Below are 16499 nucleotides of genomic sequence, written 5' to 3'. Positions count from 1 at the left end.
TCATCTTGAAACCTGTAAACTAGAAGTGAACTAAAAATCACCATCTGTTTTCTTCACTGATCAGACCAGGAGGAGACAAAGGTAAGGAAGGTAAGTGGTTGACTCACTGCCATGCACTTGCTGTGCCTCCTGAGCAGGGAGGAAAAGCTGATGAACTGCTGAGGGTTAAACACACAATTCTCTTACCAAAAATTGCCCCTTGCAGCAGAAAATGCTTCAAACTTATTAATAAGGACCACATCCAAAAGAGAGCCCCAGGGGCTACCATTCATCTCTAATTTATAACTGCAGCAATAAATAATTTAAAAAAAGAAAACCCAGCCCACTGCTGCAGGTGGAATGAGGAGCCTGGAGCCTGTCCAGTAAAGGTGTCCCAGCTTCTCTCTCCCTGGGGAGCAGGGGCCAGAGCTCTGCAACATCATCCACATGTAGCAGAGGTCACAGTGAGGAAATCTTGCACTTAGCAAGGGTGTGGGAGCCTTCTTTAAATAATCAGGTTGGAACATTCACTTGCAAGTCAGTAAGTTCAATAATCAGGTTGCTAATGCACCTTCAGCAGAAAAAAATAAAGAAGAACAAACACTTAACCGATCCAGGCTCTGAAAATGCACAGAGAATTAAGTGGGTCAAAACTGCCATGCCCAGGATGACTCCTGATGCTATGGCATGTGCAGACCAAACCAGCCAGGAGCTGGCCCTCGTCTACAGCCCCAGTGGAGCAGATGTGCACTTTGGCAACAGCCAGCAAAGGCAAGTGCACCCAAATGCATGCTGCAGCTGGGTAGCCCAATGCTCCGTGGGCCAAGCTGCCATATCTTGTCCCCAGCTTGGGTGTTGCTGTTCTGGCACAGGCTTGCACAGGTCGACATCTGGACTGTCTCTTGGCTGTTTGCTTCTTTTTTAATGGGAAAATCCAGGCTGCATTTCCCACAAGCAGACGGGACTGTGGCAGTAATGGGTTGCCAGTGTGACCCTTCCGACGGTGTTTGCACTGCACTGTGTTGGTGACTTCACTGTTGTGCCTAGGCCTGCAGTTCTCGAAGTTTATTATGTAATGTTGCTATTTATTCCTGGGTTGAATTCCAGTTTAAAACAGCCACGCTTGAGAAAACACCTCTCTAATGCTCATGAAGGTGTAAATGGCCTCCAGTAGCTGCACAAACTGCAAACTAAAAGCCTCTGTGTGAGCCTCTCTGCCCAGAGCTGTGCTTAAGCAGAAACTGTAAACCTGACAGAAAGCAAAAGGGGTTTCCATGCTATGACCCTGGGAAGAGAGACTGGGAATGGTCTTTAATAACTTTCCATTGCCATCACCCAAAAACTTAGAGGTTTAGCTCTTTTTAGTACACCCTTACAGACCAAAAAGCCCGAGGAGAGCTCAGCAGTCCAGTGCAGATGGGAACCTTCCCGATGCATCTGGAGCCAAGGTCCTGGCTGGTGGATGTTGCTGCCTTCGGGTGCAGCCCATTTTCTGCTGTCGTCAGCACTGCAGGAGCAGGACCTTGGCCAGCTGCCCTGGGGAGATGTCCCAGGCAGCCCCCGTGTCACAGCCTGGAGCGTGCTGACCCCAAAAAAGAAAACTCTTCGTGTCTACTCTTTGTTCCCAACCAGCTTTTCCACAGGGAATCCCATCAAGACGTACAGCAGAGGTGATCCAGGCACACGAGCTCTGTCAGTAGCCTGGGCCCTGGGTGCAGGAGTCAGCTGCTGAGGGACACCTCTGAGCTGAGGCCAGGTTGCTGCTGGAGATCTGCTGCAGCACAGGGAAAGGGCAGACCCTGGGCAGCTGACCCTGCAGACCCTGAGGTCACAGCAGCCCACAGGCAGCTCAGGCTGGACACAGGCCTGGGAGCAGCAGCTGCAGCCATATCACTTCTGCAGCCAGATCTCTGCCGAGCTGAGCAGGGTCCCACGTTAACCTCTTTGCTAAATGACATCTGAAGTTTGCTAAGAGAGCCAACTGCTCTAATGCAGATGGATGCTCTGAGGAACTGCCACCAGGCTCAGGCTGTGCCAGCAGTGGTGAAGGGTTAACTCCATCAGTGCTTAAACTAGGAATGTGGAGCCCATTCTCTCCTCCAAGCTCGTTAACAATGTACACCTGATGATCTAAAGCACTAGAGAGTCATTTTAATTAACGCTCTGCCAGAGGGGATGTGGTGAAGACACTGATTTCACTCCAATGACTTTCTATTTTGGTATATTGCAGAACCGGTGAATTAGTTCCCCGGGCTGCTGTGGTGAGCTAATCCAACTGCCTGGGCATGGCCTCCGCAGGTGGCAGCTTTGCACAGAGGCACTGGTACCATCCATGGGGCGAGGTCACCGCTCCTCAGCAGAGCTGCATGGGACTGGCTCCATGGCATCCCACAGCAGGACCAGGCTGGTACCCCATGCCCACTGACTGGGTGCAGGTGGCAGTGGGTCAGCAGCACCACAGAACTCTGATGGCCATGGGAGCCCTTCCATGCACCCACAGGGGCTACCCACCCATGCTGCTGTCCTGCCCAGCCATGGCTGCCCCAAGGGCAGGTGGCAGCCCCAGCTGCATCTGGCAGTGCTCTGGCTCTCTGCAGATTCTGCTTTGATGGAAGAGACTTCACAGCACGCCCCAGAGAAAAGCTGGCGGTACCTATAAATGGTTTTGTGCTGTTGGTTGGATGGTAGCATGATGTTACTTAATTAATGTTTTAATACCCTAGGCATCTTCTGTGCCGTATAATTCATATTGATTCAGCTGTGAGCATGTTCAGTTAAAAAGACTCTCTCCTAAGCAAACTTTCAATTGTATTGAATTGTCACAGTGCAAAAAGGGCCTTTTCTCAGCACGGGGAAGGGGATTCTCTGCCAAACCGCTGCTGGCCAGGCCAGCCACACACATGCACATGTGCACGTGCATGGCGCCCACAGCCTCCTGCCCCAGCATTTCCTGCCTCCCAGAGCCATCACCTGAGCTGACCTCAGAGATGTCACACTGACTGACAGGTGTCACCATGCCTGGTCCATGGCATCTCCTTCTGTGGGTGCCCAGGCAGAGCAGCTTGTCCCCTCCAACTGCTGCTGGGCTGGCACTAGTGGAGGCTGGCCTCAGCCTGGTGCCACTGCCTGCCACCAGCCCAGGTGCCTGGGCAGATGCATCCCCAGAAGGATTTCTCACAGGCCCTTGGCAGAACTGGCTGGCAATTGTCACAGCCAGCAGTTTTTTGCCCATGGCCTTGGCCTGTCCTCATGGTTGTGGACTGCTGGCTGCCCACCACACATCACAGGGGTGGAGTGCCATGGGTCACCAGAGCCTTGCTGCTCCCCAGCCAGCCCACAGCTGTGGCAGGAACTGAGCAGGGACCAGGCCTGGAGTTTGCATGGGCTTGTAGAGCTTTGGGAATCACTGGTAGTTGCTGGTTTGGTCTATGTGTCCCATTTTTCAAGGCCTTGAATGTCTGAGGCAGGTAGGCAGCCTAGGGAGGGTATTCCCAGTTTGAGTCTGCACGGCACATTCCGTTCCGGAGGGAACATCACAGAAAAGTGGATGCGAGGTGAAAATTCCCTGTGTCGATGTGCCACCTACCAGTGCAGTCTGAACCCCAGATCTGGCTCTGTACACTTGGTGTTGGTGTCTCTGTCCCTCCACCCCATGGGGCCATGGGGAGGGTGTGGGGTGAGCAGAGGCAACACAGCCCCAACATATTGGCTGCAGTGATGCCCATGCACCTCTCCAGGACTCAGCACACAGGCGCCTCTGCCAGCACCATGTAGCTGCTCTCACCAGCCCCAGGGGGAGCAGCACAGGGAAGTGCTGCAACATTTTTCAGGATATATGCTTGCTTGCAGCACCAGAAGAGCACCTTGATATTCTGGAAGAATAAAAGATGTCTGTGAGCAGAGAGCCATGGTGTGTCAACTCAGCCGCGTGTGTCACAGCAGCAGGCAGCTGCCAGCTCTGTCACCAGCCCCTGCCACGGTGCTGCAGCCCCTGGGGCCATCCCTCGTCCTCCAGCCCTGCTGAGCCCAGGATGGGGGGACATGAAGGCTGTTCCCCGCACAGGCTACCCTTCTACTAGGGAGGCTTCATTAAAGATTCCTGTGCCTTTCTTTTTTGAAATAATGAGGCAAAGATAAAAATTCTGTATTTTCATTACTCCCTATTTTCACAGCCCGCTGAACAAAAACACAAAGCACTTCTCCCGCTGCCCCTTGCTCCCTGGCCCTGCCTCTTTCTCCCATGGAGTTCAAATTAAAGAAAGGCGAAAATTGAAGCTGTTGTACGCAAGGCGATTGCAACATGCATATTTGATTTTTATGATGGATCTAAATTGCTGAATAAGGCTGTGGAACAAAGGGAGACTGCAGCTTCCTGCCCATCACAGCCAGCCAGCCACTGCAGAACAAAAGCGCCAGCCATTAGGGGCTCAGCAGGGAGACACATTTATAAATGACTTTGTTTCGCTGCCCCTTCTCCCCCACGGGGTGCTCTGGACTGGGCTGGGGGCTCCTGATTTGCACATGCCAGGGAGCCCGTGTGTCTGGTGCAGAGCTGCCGTCGTGGCGCAGCATGGCTGCGGGAGCCCAGCCAGCCTGGCACACGCGGATGCAGGGTGGGCAGGGGTTGGGGGGGGCTGTCGGCAGAGACCCTTCTGCAGCCACGACCCTGGCAGGCAGGAGGTGCCTTGGGGCGGGGCCGAGGCTCTGCCTTTGCTCTGCCACCATGCGGTATGCCTCTATGCTCATGCTGGCTGGTGGCCCTGGGCACACTCAGAGCCACACAGCCGTGCAGGGGCTGCAGCCTCTATGGACGCCAGGCTCACCAGGGCTGCAGGATGGCTATGCAGACAACCGAGCATCCATCAGACCCTGTTAGCCCTGCTGCCATGGGGAGATCCCTCCATTATTTGGTGACATATCCCTTAACAGCACTTTTTGCAGCCCAGGTTGCAGTGCTGCATGCCAAGTGGCACTCAGGTGATTCTGGACAGCAGGTCAGAGCCACAGCTGACCCATAGCAGCTCACGGCAGCCCCCTCAGCTGACTGTTGGTGCAGCACAAGCACCGTGCAAGAACAGCTGGGAAAACCATTGTGGTGCCTCCACAGACATCCTCATCGTGCAGTGCCATGCATGCCATCTGCTCAGCTGGGGGTGCCAAGTGCAGGGCTGGGATGTGCAGTGTGCAGACAGAAGGCGGTGAGGAAGCAGCCAGCAGTGGGAGGGTTTGCACCAAGCTGGGAGCTGCTGCTCGCAGGAATCACCTTGTGTTTAGTAAAAGGCATTTGTGAGGGAGGCTCCAGGCGGATCTGGGATTCCTCAGTCTGCAGCGGAAGGTTCTTGACAAGGGCGGGATCTGGTTAGGATCAGATTGGGTTGGGGAACAGGTTTCCCACTGGTTCCTTGAAGCTGCCACAGAGAAGAGTTGGATTCATGTTGGCAGCTGTGCATAGCTCTCCACAGCCAGTGTCTCTGCATGGGTGGACAGTGTCCCAGCCTGATGTGCTTTTGGTGGTCTGGGCACATCCCTCTGCGATGCATCTGAGTGATGAGCATCACCCAGGAGCACCAGCACAGCCCCTGGCTGTCCACAGCCTGTGATGCTACAGGGACATCTCATGGCATAAGGCTGCCCCTCCTGACTGTTGCACCCCAAGTATGACCCCAATCATGACCCCAGGGATGCCCTTGGAAGAACCCAGCTACAACCTGTGTGTCATGGCCATCAGACTGAAAAATGCTTTCCACTTGAGCCAAAGTGGGCCTGAGGGGTTACTTCAAATGGCTCCTCAAGTCCTGTGGGCATGGCAGAGGCTGGCCCCTGTCATGCTGGTGTCCAGGAGGCAATCAGGCCGGTAGCTGGACCAATGTTGGGCCCTGCATGAGCAGCTCAGGCTGTGCTGTGGGATGCTGGAGAGGGCTGCTTAAACTCATCAGGTCCTGCTGCAGATGTGGCCCTGCTACTAGAGAAAAGTAAACCAGCAGCCAGAATTGAAACATGCTGTCCTTCTCTACTGCATCTTCCAAGTCCTCTGCCTGTCACCTGCCCCTCTGCACTGCACCAGGAAATTCCATGTGTCCGTAACAGTGCCTTAATGGATTTCCCCTGACCTCAGCCCTGTGCTTTTGAGAGTGGGAGGGAAGGTAGCATGCCTCCATATCTGCTGCCCCTGGAACTGCTGCTGGGGTGGGAAATGGACACAGACCCCACCACAGCCCCAGCCTCCTACCCTGGCCCAGCACTGCTCTCCATCAGCATATGGGAACCAATGTGGCTGGAGGATCTGGTGCCTTAGTTGTGCTGGGCGAGCTTGGGCAAGACTTTCAGCAAGGCACCATCCTGGGAAAGCTGTCCCAGATAAAATCCTGGTCTGGATGGGGAGGAGGTGGGAAAGTCACTGTCCAGGGATAGAGCAAAGCATTGCAGCTACAGGGAAGTCTGCTTAGAGACTGGGAGAGAGCTGGGAGCAGCCTGAGAGCCAGAGGGGATGTGTTCAGCTCTTTAAAGTTTGATTTCCATGACCTTTTTTGCTGCTGGCTGCCTCTCCCCCAGTGCCACTCCCAGCACTGGGTCATGTTGTGCTTTCCCTGCTAAGGAGCTAAACTGAGATGCTGTGTGTAAGAAATGGGAAGTGACAAGATATGACCGAAGCATTGGAAATCAATCCAAACTAAATGTGCTTCTTAACTATAAGTGAACAGTTGAAAACAATCCTCTTTTATAGCCATGGAGATAAATACTCTGTTTTTATTAGGAAAAAATTGCTTTGGACTGAATAAAGTCATTTGATTAACAAGTCAAAGCAGATGGTTTATTGATGTTTCAGAAAGGAGTTTACAAGGTCTAGAGAAAAAAGAGCCCCAGCTCTGAATTAACAAATTACCCTGGTCTATGGGACATTGACAGTTCACTGCTAATAGATTTATGGGCTACTGCTGGGTGTTTCGTCCCCATTTGGTTTATTATGATAAAATATTGGGGCAAGGGTAACCTATAGCCTCACTGCAATATACTGTATCGACCCCTGACCCTGAGAACCTGACAGCAAACCTATATATTAGATTCTTAATTTGTCTTAATCTAACAGGATCGGCTTCCGCGCTGTAATTATTTTCCAAAGGCGACGGTGTGAGCGCGTGAGAGGGTGCAAGAGATGCAGGTGGAGGTGGATCACTTTGTCTGTGGCACTGGACATGCAGTTAAGCTGCTGGAGACCAAAAGGGATGGCAGTAGGAGCGCAGCAGCAGCAGCAGTGTCCTGTGAAGCAGGACACAACATCAAGAAATAATAAAATTCTCGGGTGCTGCAAATTGCTTCCATAAAGCAATTTACTATGAGACCCTAGAAGCATCTGGAAATCTGCACAGATCTTGACAGGAAATGCAGGGACCTGAAAGAATGGTGCAACAGAGCTGTTCCTTTCTCTGGACATTACCACAGTGGTTTTGCACCCCTGTGCCCAGGGCCACAGGTCCCACAGGACAGCAGTGTCCAGTGAGCAGCAGGACTGGCAGCTTACACAGGCAGCTTCCAAGCCAGGGGCTTGAAAAGCTTCGTGTTTGATATTTTGGAATTAAAAGGCAGTGCTTGCATGTCTCTGTGCCAGAGCTATTGACTAACACCTAAAGCATGGGCACTGCCATCTCTCCCACCTTGGGGCTGACCACTGGCTGTAATGACAGGCCAGTCTCAGCGCACCAAGTGGCGCCCACTCTGTGCCTAAGCCAGGCAACAACTCCTGACTCCTGAGAGCATGATGTCCTCAGCCCACAGTGATCTGCAGTTATCTTCATGCAACGTCCATCTACACCACAGGCACGGGTGGTTGAGGCCCTTTCCCTGGAGGAAACACTGCTGCTCAGTTGTGGGGCCAGGCAGGCAGAGCAGGGATGAGCCCTGCCAGTCAACATGTCAGTGAGACAATCAGGAAAACACTGCCCAAACTCTCCTTCATTTGCTGAATCAACCAATTGTGAGGACCTTGTGTGAAAGCTTTGCCTCATCTTTGTTGCTTGTGTTATGGTTTGCATGTGGCTCAGACGAGATGATATGGGGATGCTGCAGCTCAGGATTTTGTGCCCAAAGAGGGTAGCTGTGGTGTCTGGATTCATGCCATGGTTCATGACCCTACTCTGTGCCCAGCACTGTCCTGCCCATGAGACCAGGACAGAGGTAGAGCAGGGCTGACAAGGACCACTAAAAAGAGCCAGGGGGAGAACCCTGGGGCAGGTGCTGCAGAATCAGGGGCTGTTCATTCCCACCCACCCCAGTCCTGCTGAGCAACATCTGCATGCACCAGAAGATGACATGGTGATGAATGGGGGACCAAAGTGTCTTTTATTGCTTCCCCTGCACACAGGCATTTTCTCTCTTTTTTTAGAGGGACTGTCGGGCTGCTGGATGCAGGAATTCATGTGATTTGTTCTGCAGCCATTTCTCCTTTCTCTTCTGTAACAGAATCTGCAGAAATAACTTAAAGAGCTGAAGGTAATTTAGTATCTTCTTTACTTCTCACCCCATACTTCTTATGAGTTCACTAGGTACCCTCTAGATGAACTAATCCTGCTGTAAAATATTATTTTTGGGCTTTATTCAACTAATTTATTAACTGTCTGCAGCTTTATTTACCACATTCTGTATTAACTCTGAGACAGTTACTGTTCAGAGCTGTTGCTTGTTTCATTGCTGTCTCTCACTCTGTTTATCTTTTCTTTGTGCAGGAGGGGCTCAAACATATACAAACTGTCCTGAGGCTCAGCAGATATTCCAGGGAGTCACAGGGCTGTACCTCATCTTCTCTAGTAATTAGTTGCTGTCTTAGACCATGAGGTGGATTGGTAACTGGCTCAACAACAGAGTTCAGAGAGTTGTGATCAGCAGCACAGAGTCCATTTGGAAGCCTGTGGCCAGTGGTGTTCTGCAGGGATCAGTACTGGGTCCAGTTTTGTTCAGCCTCTTCCTCAATGACCTGTGTGAGAGGATTGAATGTACCCTCAGCAGGTTCACTGATGACAGGAAACTGGGGGGGGAGAATGACACACCAGAAGGCTGTGAAGCCATGCAGTGAGATCTGGACAGGCTGGAGGGCTGGGAGAAGGGGAACCTCATGAAGTTCAATAAGGACAAGTGCAGTGTCCTGCATCTGGGGAGGAATAACACCAGGCACAAGTACAAACTAGGGGTTGTCCTGCTGGAAAGCAGCTCCATGGAGAAAGACCTTGGAGTCCTAATTGACAGCAAATTCTCCATGGGACAGCAATATGCCCTTGTGGCCAAGAGGGCCAACAGTATCCTGGGGTGCATTAAGAAAAGTGTATCAAACAGGTCTAGGGAGGTTCTCCTCCCCCTCTACTCTGACCTGGTGACACCACACCTGGAATACTGTGTCCAGCTTTGGGCTCCCTATTTCAAGAGAGACAGGGATCTGCTGGAGAGAGTTATAAGCATGACTGCAGGACTCGAACACCTTTCCTACGAAGAAAGACTGGGAGACTTGGGGCTGTTTAGTCTTGAGACAAGAAGGTTGACAAGGGACCTTATAAACATCTATAAATAGCTGAAGGGTGGGTGTCAAGATGAAGGTGCCAGTCTCAGCGATGCCCAGTGACAGGACAAGGGACAGGTACAATCTAGAATACAGGAGGTTCCACATCAACAAGAGGAGACACTTCCTTACAGTGAGTGTGGCAGAGCACTGGAACGGGCTCCCCAGAGAGGTTGCCCAGAGTCTTCTCTGGAGACTTTTGAAATGATCTGGATGCATTCCTGTGCAGCCTGCCCTAGGCAACCCTTGCCTTGGCAAGAAGGTTGAACTAGATGATCTCTGGAGGTCCCTTCCAACCCGTAACATTCTGTGATTCTGCTACACACCCCTGCTCCCCAAGAATCATAGAAGAAGGAGGGAAGTATAATTTTAGTATTTTAATAGCTGACACTACAACTTTGAATTTCACCCCAAATGCAAGAGCCCTGAGGGAATGGAGTGGTGGTGTTTTGATTCAACTTAGCTGAGAGCCAGCCCCAGGTACCCACCTGTGACCACAGCCAGACCTGGTATCACAGCTGACTCTAGGTGGAAGAGCTGCTATATAAGCCATCTGGGAAAGGCAGTAGCCTTTCTTTATCCTTTAAGAAGGTGTCTGCAATGGTTCAGAGGCTTTTTGGGTGGTCAGGAGAGCTGAGAGTCCCTCTGAGGACTGTGCAATGGAAGCCTGGTCCATGCCAGGGACCCTACACTCCACCAGAAGGCCATCAGCAATGTCTAGGTAAAAATCATGCATTATATGAAATACTAGTCAGGAACAAAGCATTTCATGTTAGCAAAGGGGGTGGGGTGGAGGTGTTTGGTTTACCTTTTTCCTTTTCTTTTTGTTCCACTTTACCTTCAGAATGTGGTATCACTGAAACATAAGGGCTGGTGGTGTTGGCATTAAAGTGGTTAATGTGAGAGTCTAATTCTGCCCTCCTGAATGCAGTACCTCTCCTCACTATTATTCTGTTCTTTTACTTCTCCGGTTGTATATTGTCTAATTGTGATTTACTGCATATTTTTCACATAAATTACTTTAATGGACTCTTTGTCTGGGCTGCATTGCATGGTAGAGAGTGCTACAAAGTGTCATATGAACAAGGTTATAGAACAGATTGAAAAGACTACAAACTATTGTGTGAGTTGAGGAATAGCTGGTGCTGGAAGGATGCAGACGTTAAGGGGTAGAGTTAAGGGTTTGGTGTATAGCCTTGACTCCAGGATATTTCTTATCTCAAGTGTTTAACTGTGCAACCCTTTTTTTATTATGGAGTCTTTTCAAATGGAGTTTGAGGGGATTTTGTTCCAAATGAAAAACTGAAAAGCTGAAGCTCTGCTAGACCTGCCTGTCCTGAATAACTGAGCCCAGCACTGCCTCGCCCCTGCACACTGCCAGCTCCTTTGGCCACCATGCAGGACAAGCCCCCCGGCACACCCTGCAGGGTCCCTGCTGTGCCCCCACCATGCCATGGTCCCTGTATGAAGCTGTTACAGCTGTTTGCACAAGCACCACAACAGGCTCCACCAGAAAGATTGTGCTCAGAACCAGCACACCTGTGCACCTTCTGGCAGCTGGATTAACAGCACACATGAGTCTGTGCATCCAGCACCTTTCAGTGGGGAGAGAAGCCACATGGAGTGTGCCCAAGGGAGCAACCAGCTAGCTGACAGAATTTTCTTTCCAACTGCTCCAGCGCATGGTGGATGCTCCCTGTCCTCAGTTCTTTGCTGTACCTTTGTGGCTGCTAAGCCTGGCAGCTGGGCTTAGTTATGTCTTGGTGGATGAAGCTCATTTAGCACCAGGAGAGAGAGGGAGCTTTCCTGCTTGAGCTGCTTTTGGAGAGCTCAGGCTTAACAAACCTTCCTAGCCCAGGGCTTGGGTACAGCCCTGGAACTGCCTCTGCCAGCAGCCTGGGGAAACTGCTGAGGTCCATGGCTTGGTCTGCTCTCCATAGCCTGCCACCTCTGCCCTGCCTGAGGTCAGTTCTGCTGGTTTGCACACCTGCAAGTTCATCATGCCCCAGTGAGGGGACACTGTGGCACTTCATGACAAAGAGCCAGCATTGTGTGTCATGTGAGTACTGTAGCACATGGATTTGCATCACTGGCTCACCAGTTCTTCTGGCAGTTCACTGTGGTCATTGCAGGACTCTTACCAAAGAGTGCCTGGTAGGCTGGGAGAGGTGCAGTTCCTGTGAACAACATGTTTGATGACTCCAGGAAAGAGAGTTTTGATGCACTGTCCTGGCATCCTGCCACTTGTCCTTGGTCAAGGCCTATTTCATTAGCATTTCCATGATGGCAGGTGTAGAGGATGAGAATGAAAGTCGTCTCTTGATTCATTGACTGCAGTGTAGTAACTTACTAGGAAGCAATTGCAGTTTCAGGCCTTGGCTCAATTCCAAACTAGGATGGATCTTAGCCTATTAGTTGCAACAGAATAAACTAGGAGTTGGTCTCTAGTGGGCTTCCTTACACCTGGTTTGGACACCAAAGGTTCAACATCACGTGCTGGCTTGATAATAGAACAGGGCAACCGGTGGTGCATTTCTGCAGACTTCATTGAATTAATGTGTCCTTGAAAGAACCAAAAGGATCTTCCCTGTCTGAAGCATTAGCAGATGCCCCTGACTGTCTCAACCAGCTTATTAAAACAGCCTGAACCTCATACACTCACAAATGCCCAATCAAAGCCAGGCTGCCTAGAGGCTTGTTCTGCTTTTCAGTGTTCCTAATTTCATGTTTTTGATCCTTGTATGTGTTGACTGATGGATCAGTAAGAGAAAGGGGAAAAAAAATCAATATAGGGAAGTTTCTGGTTAGGAAATTCTTAGAAAGTCATGAGTGAGGAAGAAGAGTTGTAGTGGAAATCATCACAAAATATGATGTAAAGCCCAGAGCCAAGCAGTGGCCATAGCTGTGCTTTGACCACCACAGTACTCTGCTTTCTTGCTGTCTTACTGGATTTCACACACTGGAATGGCATCCTGTTTTTAAAATAGAATTGGGAACTGAACTTCCACTCCCAGTATGGTACCACACTATCACCCCATTTATGCCATCTTCTCTTTGAGCCACATACTTGGTACAGGAATATTCTACATTTTTAATGTGATGGTCCATTGAACTTGGGTCTTTTGCCCTTATGAGCTAGACCAAAAAAAACCCAACCCAAACCAGAAGTTTTTTTCCTGTAGCAGGAACTGTCTTGTTATTTCAGGAGCATCTTGAATGCCTGAGGCAAGCAGGATTAGTGAAGGATTACTGTGCATGCGCACATAGCTTACAAAGCTGCTTTGATTACAAAGTCCAAAAAGAGGATATTAAATTTTTATTACAAAAATATTTGTTTTTTGCTTCATTCCTTTTCAAATAGAAGACAAAGTTCCAAGCGTTCTCTTGCTTTGTGGTCACGCTTCAGCTTCAAAGAAGGAAAAGGAAGTGACTTTTCATTGCTGTTTTTCTTTACCAAGATCATAGCCCGTTGCTGTTGTCTGTTCTCAGTTCCATCACTGCAAGCAGTGCCATGGGCAAGCAAGACTTCATCCTACTAAGGAGCTATGGCAGAGAGGAACTGCAGCCCCATTGTTAACACTTGTGCCATTAGGATTTCAGTAAGCCTGACTCACTCCCTGCTTCTCTGTCAAAGAGCATTGGGACAGCCTTGCAGCTCCTTGTCTTTCATCATTTAATATTTGTCTGTACATTTTTTTCTTCTTTTCTTCTTTTCCTGCCTACAGCAGTTGGATTTTCTCTGCAGTGTTGTGAACAAATGCCTGATCATGCAGGTTTCCCAGCTCCAAAGCTTGGCTTGTACTTCACCTGTGCTAAAGGCGTCTTTTCCATCCACCTTTCCATTTCTAAAACTGGCTGCTTCTCTTAGAAGGGAGAGCAAGCCAACTTCAGCATCTGCTGGGTTTGGATGCTTTCCCCTATCTAGATTTAGATCTGTGTATGGCTTAGAGGCAGCAGTAACTCCTCCAACTGCTTGTAAGAGACATAAAACAGGTGCCTGCCTTGAGAGCTCTGGCTTGTTTTATAGCTTGTGACATGAAGCTTGCAAGGTGATTTGGTGCAGGACCTAGGAGGGCTGCTTTCCAGCAGCTGCTCTCAGGAGAGCCACAGCCATGAGACACTGAAGGACAGTTCCTTATATGACCTGAGACGCCCAAATCATCGTGCGAGGTTGTTCGTTTTTTTTTTTCTCCCTGTGGCTTCTCTGTATGACAGAGGACACAAGCCTTGCTGTTCTTCAGATGGCTCTTGGGCTGTAGGTGCTCAGCCATGTACTACCTAGACCTTCACTCCTCTTGCTTCAGTGTCTGGCCAAGGTAAGGTCCCAGGAGGGTGCTTTGTGTGTGTTTGCTTTGTGTAGGGGGGTGGGTGGGATATGCCTGTTTTTTCTTAATAAGGCAAAGAATGGAAGCAGGTAGAGCCATGCCCTGTAAAGCCGGGGGGGAGGGGGGAGTGACTGGGCTCTCTTTAGGGAGAATCGTGCCTGCTCTTGTCTGCTGCGCTGGGACAGTATGCACACTGTCTGTGCTTCCGGCTCTGAAGTGAGAGCAGTGGCTGGACGAGCTGCTCTCTTCAGCCGTTTCAGAGACCGCAGCAGATTTTACTTCTCCCAAAGAACAGGACACTCTTTGGTCAGGTTCCTCGGTCTCGGGGCCGTTTCCAGAGCGGATTAGGGATCTAGCCGGCCGCATCCTACCCCGCCGCATAATGGGCAGGAGGCAGCCCTGCTGCCTATCTGAGGATACACCATCGGCCGCGTTGCTCGTCAGGCACGGCGGTGCTGAACGGGCAGTGAGCTTGTGCCGGGCGCAGAGATGCGACGCGATCTGTCCCCATGGCAACCCGACGCCTGTCGCGTCCGCAGAGCTTGGTTGAGAACCCCGCCTCTTGTCCCCCGCTGACCAATCGCCAACAGGCATGGGCGGGAAGCTGAGCCTCTGTTGGGCAGCGCTTACGTTAATCAACGACTCCGGTCTGCAGCAGGATCACGAGGCCTTCCGCGCGGGAAGGTGTTCCCACTGGCTGTGCCATCCGAGTTCTGATTGGCTAGCTGGATCCTCGGGGTGGGGTTTTGTGTCTCTCTCCTCGGGATTGGGCAGAAGCGACGTCAATATGGTGCGGGGCGGGGAGAAAGCTTGGCGGCTCCGTTCGAACGACGGTGTATGGTGGGCGTTGGGTGAGGAGCCGCAGCCGCCAGGTGAGGCGGGACCGGAGCTGGGGCTACACCTGGTCATGGGCTCGTGCCTGGGCTTGCCTCTATCTTTGAGCGTCGTCGGGCCCGGCCGCGGTGGGAGCCTGGCACCGCCCTCCGAAGGGTCTGTGGCAGCTGGGCCCTGGCGCAGAGGGGACGGCGGGCGAGCAGTTCTCAATTGTCTTCTCCGTACAGTCCTCTTGTGAGCTGATGGGCAGACCTGGGTCTGCCTGATGCCGCCTTCTCGCCTTCCTCCTCCTCGGGCAGGCTGGAAGGGCCAGAGTTCCGGTCCTCGGTGCCTCCTGCTCTGCCCAGCTCCGGGGCAGGCTGCACTCCTGCCGACCCCTCGGTCACCATCCTGGAAAAGGCGATGGCGGTGGCACCGCTGCAGAGTTTCCCGGCAGGGTGGAGATACTGCCAGGACCTGGAGAAATCTACGCCAAGCTGTGTAACAGTAACTGAATCCATAGCCGGGAAGCCTCCTGTAGGAAAGAGTGGCCTGGCTGCCAGCACCTCTGGCAGAGGGCTGATGGACACAACGCACGGTAAGCCGGTGGTGACTGGTTTTAGCAGCTGGGTGCAAAAGTCCTTCTCTAGACAGGCTGTGATGTAAAGATATCGGGAACCACGAACTGGTGTGTTTTCTTGCTGGAAAGAGGGATCAAACATATTAAGAGCTGTTACCAAAGGCCTCCGGGGATGGAAATACAAGCTGAAATACCATTCTGTTAAAAGCTGAAGTGCTAAATGAGATTAATTCTTGTTGACATTGGTCATATCTAACCACCTTAATTCAAGACTTTAGTTTGTTTTTGCAAAGAGATACAGAAGCAGGGAGTTGCCTTTACTGAATCAAGTTCTAGGGGGGAAAATATTACTAAGGAAAGTAAGGAACTAAGGTTCTCCAAATTTTAGCCTTGTTCCTTGTGCCTAGAAAGTGCTCCTAGGCCCACTGGTTGTGTTGAACTGAAATGAGAGGAAATCTGTCTTTTGCACTGGGTAGATCAGGATGCTGTTGAACATCAACTCATTTTGCTTCTAAATGGAAACCACAGCATGGACATTGCTGTTATATTGCCTCCCAGAGAATATGCCAGTCTTTATTCTGCTCTTGTAAGCTACGTGGCTTAAAACTAGGTGTGAAATCACAAGGTGAATGATCAGGTGGGGTTGGTAAGCACACTGTGGGCAGCCCAAACCTGTTTAGTTACTGGCACTTGCGTGCTGCTCCGTGCCACTGGCTGTTACTGGAGTGTGGAAGTCCCTGTGTCACAGAGTAGCAGTTCTGGCCAGTCTTTGTCTTCAGAGGTTGCCTCAGATTTTGCAGATTGGCTCTCAGAATAACATTCACTGGCATGTGAGGTGTTTATTTGAACACAGCATGCTTAGGCTCGTGCTCCTTGTGTGTGGGCCATGTCTCATTCTGACTAGATTGTGGTCTGAATTACCAGTTGAACTATCTGGCAGAGTCATGCTCTTTGTGGGTGACCTGGTAATTCTCTGAAGAGACCCCTTTGTACCTAGCTGATGTTTAATAATGAACACAGGGCAGACATAAACATCCTTGGCTTGGTGTTATTCTGTCTGAGGTAATTTCTGCTTCTGTAGTGTAAATTGTTTGGATTGAGTTCATTTTATGTGTCTTTAAAGGTAAAAAATACTAACTTTGATTTTACATTCTAGATGTGGCTGCTGTGACTAGGACTTAGAGCAGCTGTCTCATACCTGGAAGTCACAGGGACAATGGTTACTGTTGTGTTGCAGAACAGCATAGGTAAGAGATAA

This window comes from Melanerpes formicivorus, unplaced genomic scaffold, assembly GCF_026170545.1.
Source record: "Melanerpes formicivorus ecotype bairdi unplaced genomic scaffold, bMelFor1.0.p_v2 SCAF_20, whole genome shotgun sequence".
In the NCBI taxonomy this organism is placed as follows: domain Eukaryota; kingdom Metazoa; phylum Chordata; class Aves; order Piciformes; family Picidae; genus Melanerpes; species Melanerpes formicivorus.
The sequence above is the reverse complement of the archived record's forward strand: the minus strand, read 5'-3'. Positions refer to the sequence as shown.